Consider the following 7,818-nt stretch of genomic DNA (forward strand, 5'->3'; position numbering starts at 1 on the left):
TTGTGCAATGTGCAGGTGTTGTTTTGTTTTCCAGTTTGTGAGGATTGTTTTCTTAGCGATAGATAAGGAGGTGATCAGCATGCGAGATGCTGCCTTATCTGATTTGATATCACTGAGGTCCCCTAAGAGACAAAAAGAAGGAGTGGCTGTGATGTTGTAACCAACCTGTGCTGATAGATCATTGCATACTACGTGCCAGAATTTATTTACTGGTGGGCAATGCCATACAGCGTGTAGGTAATTATCTGGGACATTAACTGTGCAGTGTGAGCAGGTCTGAGAGGCGGTCATGCCCATCTGAAACATCCGCTGTCCAGTGTAGTGGATCCTGTGGAGTACTTTAAAATGTATTAATTGTAGAATAGGTTGTTTTATCAGTGAAAAGGTGTTCAGGCAGATTGTTCTCCAGAAATTAGAGTGAGGCTGGAGAGACAGGTCTCTTTCCCACTTAACAATTGGGATAGAAATCGTGCGATCTGTATTTGTAAGAAACTCACTCCAATAGAACTGCACTCGTCCTTCTCTCACATTACATTGGATCACAATGACCAAACAACACAACAAAGACAATGATGCCACTGTGCTGCCACATCCAGACTCTGTGTAGGTCTGTAGGCCTCTTGGACCTTCATGTGAACCACTGCGTGTTGACTGGAGGTGAAACATGACTGACTGCTGTCCTCCTCCCTGGACAATGCAATCTCACTTTCAATCTCACAGCCACTAAAAAACCTGATTGTGATTGAGAGGTCCTCAGCAGCCAATCACTGTTGGGAGTCCAGCCTTCAAACACTCCTCCTGAATCCACAGTCACATCTGTGAGCATCTGGAACTTTGGCCCTGATCCTCCACACCACACAACTTGGGATGACAGCGCCACCTACCTGTATACTTTCAGCAGCCAGTCCCATGTTCTGACCCGTTTCCACTGTGGCCTGTTGGCTCATCTGGTCCAAAGTCTGGATCATCAGTGTCCAGGTTCATGGAATGAGTCAGTGTGCCGCCGTCCTGTGATGTCATGATAGAGAATCACTCTATTTATACTAATGTGCAGAACCACTGGAGTGTGGAAGCAGACAGTTACCATAATCCAAATGAAAAAGCAACAGCAGAAATGCTTTTTCATTTTAAGAACGTGGCTGCATTATTTGACTCATAAATAAAATCACCAATAAGTCCATTATGGTCCGAGTATGTTTTGGTCATTGGATTGAAAAACCAAAAACGGACGCTAATTTGTTTTTCGTTTTACAATGAAAAAAAACCAAATATGAAATATGAGACATTTTTCCTTTTAACTGTGTGATATTAAATACAAGAAAATTTGAAAATGGCTTGATTCTATTTTTATAGTTTGAAGAACAAAAAATAAAATCACTGAAACACAAAGACAAAAAACAGTGCGTTTTACCCTGGTCTTTGGACGGAGGTACGAGATCAGCAAGTTAGAGGCTCGTGTTGACTCAGGCAGAGCGCTGCAGATTTGCTCACTGGTTGTAGGAGAAAAGCTAATTGTTCATTGGAAATGTCTCTGGAACCCTACTCAGAAATCATTTTTCACATGGCAAGACAAGGCAAGGCATCCTCACAAGTTTCTGAGCGGACATCGCTGGAAAGTGGCAGGACAAGAGGTTCCTCTGCAAGAAATGTGAGAAGAGTTTGTGCTGAACATGGATGGCCTAAATGTGAAGGGGCTCCCCGATACACAGCTGGAGATCGAAGTGGCAAAAGCAATAACTGAGGTGTTGTAACAACTCCACTGGCAAATTAAACACGCTTCACAATGCTTCTGTGCTACGACTGAAAACCCTCTAGTGAACCAAAATTGATTAATTAATTCCAACATCCCCCCTTTTGACACATGGTCTAAACCGTGCGTCAATTTAGCGAAATGTGAAAATAAATGTTTTGGCAGACGTCTGACTTGAGGAAGTCCCTGCATTTCCACAGTGCCCCAAAGTCATGAACGACACCAAACGCATAACGGGAGTCTGTGTAGATTGTGACAGACTTGCCCTCTGCAAATTTACACGCTTCAGTTAGCGCAACCAGCTCTGCCCCTTGTGCTGAGAGGTGACATGGAAGGGAGTCAGAGCAGATGACCTCCGAGTCGGAGACAACTGCGTCACCAACTCTGTTGGCGCCTTTGTCGTCCCGGAATGCTGAACCATCTGCGTAGAAAACAAAATCAGCATTAGCAAGGGGTTCGTCAGGTCAGGTCAGGTCGGGGGGAGAAAATTGTGTCTAGCTCTGCTATGCAGTCGTGTGTGGGTTGGGCACGTTCGGTGCCCTGGCGTGGACAGCAGCGTTAACTGCTCTCAAATGTTGAACAAACCTCCAGTCATCACGTTGAGGAGGAACTCTGGCCTTTTTTACAGGGAACATGGGCGTGCGCACTGGCGAGTCGGGGCATGGGACAATGACACCTGCTTCGAGAAGAGAATCAAAAACAGGAGTGATCCCTTCAACAGCTTCTGGCTTCAGAGGATATTGCGGCTGGTTGGGCCGAATATCACTTTTGGGTGTGATCTTCACCGGTTCGGCACCTTTGATCAGTCCCACATCGTATTTGTGAGCAGCCCACAGTGAGGAGGGAACCTCACTCAGTTCCTCGGGCAGCTGCAAATTGGGAGCTTTCATGAAGTGAGCATCACCCGGCACCTTATCGTTAGCCGCCACTATCAATTCTTATTCTTATTCTCTATAGACATGCAAGAGAGGCTTAGGAATTTGAGCCAAGGTCGAGGAAGATAACGACCTGGCAACAATCAACCCGTCGGGGGTGGAGATGAGATTCATGCCCATGGCTAGAAGCAAATCTCTTCCCAACAAATTCATCGGACACACTTCTGACAATACAAAGCTGTGTTTAATTTGGTTTTGTGATGTGCATGTCTCGTCGCCGTAGTCAATACAAGTAAGTGGAGTGGTGAGAGGCTCTCTCTTCTTCGTTCCAGCTGCCCCGACAGAATAAACATATCTCCCACTTTTTTTTTTACACTGGGGAAGTTCTTCTGCACGAAGGAGCGACAATGTTGCTCCGCTATCGGCTAGGAACGTGATATTTTTACCCATAATTCTAAAAGTGACCCGCGGCAGTTTCTCAAAAGCAGCTTCTTTATACAACATGTATGTGGGAGGAGGCGGCACGTGACGAGGCTCTAAACCTGTCAATGGTGCTCAAAATTTGGTCACGTAAATCAACCTCGAACTCTGTGTCAGTGTCAATGCATGTCTCACCGTCAGGCTGAGAGCAATCAGTCGAACCTAAATCATTGTCAGAACAAAAATCAGCATCAACATGTAAATCAGTATACGTTTCCGAATAATCCACATCAGAATATGAATCAGTGTATTTGTCAGCAGGGGAAGGGAAGTTAGAGGGGACAGCAAGCATTTCTTCATTGCAAGAAGCGTGTTGCATGTGTGTGTGTGCATCACTTCCCTGCGAAAACGCTGTAGGCCGGGGGTCCGTCTCGCCGGGTCCATGCCGTGTCCCGCACTCCACCCTCCCCCCTCAGCTGCTCTAAGTTGGATCCTCTTTTCCGGCCCTCGCGATCACTCTCTTGGCTGCGGTGGGCATGGTTCTGCCCGCGGTGTCTTCCTTTGTCAGGGCATTCTCTGGCCCAGTGACCCATTCGGCCGCAGATGTGGCACGCCCCCTTTTCGCCTCTATCTCCGCTAGTCGCCCTTCGTTGGTTGTCGTTGTTCCTGTAGGGCCGTCTCGCTGTGTCACTGAGGAGCTTCATCATGGTGAGGGAGGCACGCTTTATCTTCTTGTCCTCTGCATCGCTGGCCTCCTGCAGAAGCCTCTCAGCGTGCACTGCATGACGTCGGACCTCTGTCAGCCGGGCATCTTCAATCCCCACGCAGCAGCTTGTGTTAACTGCTTTGGCGATCTGGGGGAGCAGCCCTTGTCTGAAAGCAGTGATGAGGCTGGCCGTTTGGTTGACGGCAGTCCTGATGAACGTGGCGACGCTGCGGCGTCGGTGCTGGAGTGCGCAGGGTTGTACGGTGGTAGCTTTGTTGGATGAGGGCAGGCGGGAGGAGGGAAGACAGGCATGTCCAGGAGAGGGTCCCTCGGGCCTGTAAGAGAAGGATACAGACATTTGGTGCATTTGAATGCTCGTGTGTGAGCGGCTCCTTTTCTCCCTCCTCTGGGGAGTGTGTGTGAGTGTGTGCACCCTCTGCCGTTATCTCTGTCACCCCTGTGCTCCAGCGCCCAGCGCTGTTCACACGTTTGTTTTGGTTTTTTTTACTTGTTTCCTGTCCCTGACTTCTGCTTCAGTTTTCCAAAATGAAAAACACCTTTCATGATCTTTGATGATCTGAATTGCATATTTGTTTGTTTTTTTTCTTTTTTGTAACCTTTCCCTCTGCTATCTTCAATTTATCCCGGAGGTTTCTCAATTCCTCCAAACTCAGTGATCCCCCTGCTGGGAAATCATACTTTTCAACCCAAATTCCCAACATGTCAAGACAATCTGGACCATATTTTTTCCTCATGTCGTCCACAATTGGTCCCCCCTGGGGAACAGCAGCAGCCACTTTGCTCTGGTTCTTCCCCAGCACTGTCTAGCTAGACTTATTACTCTGACTTTTCACTAAGTTTTCACAAAATTCCAAGTCAGAAAATACACAGGCGTCCCCATGCACCCCTTTTTCTTACTCTGGAGCAAAAAGGTGGAGAAAAAACTCACCCCTCTGGTAGTTTACCTACCAGAAGCTTCCGGCTCACTTGTGGAGCGGGAATTTCAGTGTTGATTCAGAATCAACACCGACCTGACAGGCACGGTTAACGTATGCGCTCCGTCCTGCCCCGGGACCGTTCGTAGACGACAAGGAAAACAACCCACTGGTCACTGATATGTCTGAGACAAGAACAATTACTTCTCACCCGATCTCTGAATCAGCACTTCCCTTCCAGGTTCGCTTGGATAGACGTGAAGCCGATCAGATCCACTCTTAGACGCCGATCCTCTCATCTCTGAATGCTTGGTTCGAGGTAGAGGGGGAACGAGGAGTTTCCTCCGTTCCTGGTCCCGGGCCCTCAACGTCCCAGAGTTCCACTGACGGGTCTCCAGCAATCCTGTTTGTGACGCCAAATTGTTGTGGAAAAGAGCGAAGATGCCGATGCAGGAATACTGGGATAATAAGTAATTTAATGAACAAACAATAAAAAAAGGGATCGGAGCTCCGAGGCACAAAACACAGTAAAATGGGAGTGCGAGTGCGAGGTGGGAAGGAGGAAGAAGGTCTCTTATACACAGGACTGGGAGGGGATAAGATAAGGAAAGAACAGGGAGGAGAACAGAGAGAGACAAACCAACGACTATACGATAGTTGACCGATTTCACAGCTAATATCCTGTACAGGGAGAGGACGAGCACATCAGTGGCAGGCCATAAAACAAAGTGAAATACGATGCGTATATGTTAGCCTAGGATTCTAACAGTTTACACGTGCTACTAGTGATCATACAATATAAACCAAGATAAAGAATAACACAAGAATACTCTATCATGTTCGACCCATCTTAATAACCGAGATTTTTTTTCCAGGTGCGCTTTGCTCATCTCTTTGTACCAAATATTTAGGGGAGTTTTTATAACATCACATAGATTATTAGAGTATATAGTCTTGAAAGCTTTGTCACCCAGCAGAGATTGAAGTGGGATATCTAGTTGGTCAAATTCTAGCTCCTTCCATTTTGCATCGTAACCCGCCCTGCACCAGTAGACTATATACTGCAGTTGTGCTGCTTTATAGTAGTCCTAAAAGCATGGGAGTGACATCCCTCCCTGTTAAGTGTAATGTTTTGTAGCGTACCCTTGGTTTCTTGTTCTGCCATATGAATCTAGAAATGATCCGATTCCATTCACTGAATTTCTTATTGGGTATTTCTACAGGTAGCGATTGGAGTAGAAATAACAATTGTGGTAAAATAACCATTTTTTAAGTATCTATTCGGTTGTAAAAATCAAGTACTAGGGGGGTCCAACTGTCCAGATCATTTTTAATTTTGGTTGTGATGCTACCGTAGTTTACACTATATAAATCTTTGGGGGTCTTGGGAATATGAAGACCTATGTATTTGAAAATTCTGGTTTTCCATTTAAATTTAAAGGACTTACGTAAGTTTTCTTGAGGTATGTAATTAAAAGTAAGAGTTTGAGTTTTCTCTATGTTCAATTTGTATCCCGAATATGAACCACATTGGTCGAAGGAGGGCATTAATTTAGGGAGACTGGTATCCGGGTCGGATAAAGTCACCAGGATGTCATCTGCATATAAACATGTCTTATATTCTTTCCCCTTGAATAGTATTCCCGTGATTTCTGGGTCTTCCCTAATCTTTTGAACAAGTAGCTCTATAAATAGAGCAAACAAGATGGGGCTCAGTGGGCAGCCCTGTCAGCAACCCCTCTCCAAACGGATTGTACCTGAAAGACTGCCATTTATTCTGATCCGGGCCACAGGTGAATTTTAAACATTTTATAACTGTATTGTTAAAGCCAAAACGTTGCAGGACCAGGTATAAAAATTCCCATAGAACAGAGTCAAAAGCTTTTTTCTGTGTCAAAGCTAATTGCTAAGGACATTGTGTTTCCTTTGCTCATTATATGGAACAGATGTATAGCTCGCCTAACATTGTCTTGTGTTGGTCTATTTTTAACAAAACCTGTCTGGTCCGTGTCAATTAGGTTAGGGATAATATTTTCTAGTGTGTTGACAATAATTGAAGTGAAAATTTTATAATCAGTGTTTAAAACTGAGATAGGTCTGTATGAGCTGCAATCTGTCCTAGCTTTCCCTGGTTTCAGTATTACAGATAATATGGCCTGTTTCCAAGATGGTGGGGTCTCGCCACCTTTTAAGACATAGTTAAAACAATTTAATAAATAGCAGTGGGGTCACAGAGTCCCTAAAAGTCTTATACCATTCTGCTGGTAGTCCATCTCCCCCGGCTGCTTTGCTTGTTTTCAGTTTAGAAATTGCCTTGTCGACCTCTGCATTTGTAATCTCTGTAGTTAAGCACTTATTTTGTTCTGTGACAACAGATGGCAGGTCTAGGGATTTCAAAAAACTGATTGACTGTTACTGCTTCTGCTAATTCGGGTTGAGTGTATAAATTCCTGTAGTATGATTCAAAAGACTTATGTATTGCTTCTGGCTTATAACACATCTGGTTGGTGACCGGGTCCTTTACTTTATATATGGATCTTCCAGACTGTTGTTTTTTAAGTCTCCAGGCTAAGAGTTTTTTAGCACGGGGTCCATTTTCATAGTGGGTTTGTTTGATATACTTAAGTGTAAGTTCCTCCTGGTCGTTCAGTTTCTTATTTAGTTCTGATTTTACTACGGTTATTTGTTCCAATAAGGTGGGGTCGTTAGTCTCTACGTGCTTCCGTTCCAGTGAGTCTAATTTACTTGTCAAGTTGTTAAGGTGTTTAAGTTTTTCTTTTTTCCTTTGTGATGTCCAACTTATAATCTTCCCACGCAATACTGCTTTTCCAGCATCCCATAAAATACTCTGTGACGTCACTGTGCTACCGTTAAGGTCTGTATATTCCTTAATTTCTTTCCTAATGTAATCTTCAAATCAGGTGTAATTTAATAGGGAGGTGTTGAGTCTCCAAATAGTGTTTTTGTGTGGGACACCTACATTTATTTTCACATATACACCTGAGTGATCTGATATGTCGCTAACACCAATTCTACAATCTAAAACCCTGTGTCTGTCTGTTCAGAACATAAAGAAATAATCGATCCTCGAGTAAACTGAATGAGGGTGAGAGTAAAAAGTCAATTGTTTAG

The sequence above is a fragment of the Nelusetta ayraudi genome, unplaced genomic scaffold, assembly GCF_046127955.1.
Source record: "Nelusetta ayraudi isolate G7.1 ecotype Tasmania unplaced genomic scaffold, CSIRO-AGI_Nayr_v1 ptg000053l, whole genome shotgun sequence".
NCBI classification, from domain to species: Eukaryota; Metazoa; Chordata; class Actinopteri; order Tetraodontiformes; family Monacanthidae; genus Nelusetta; species Nelusetta ayraudi.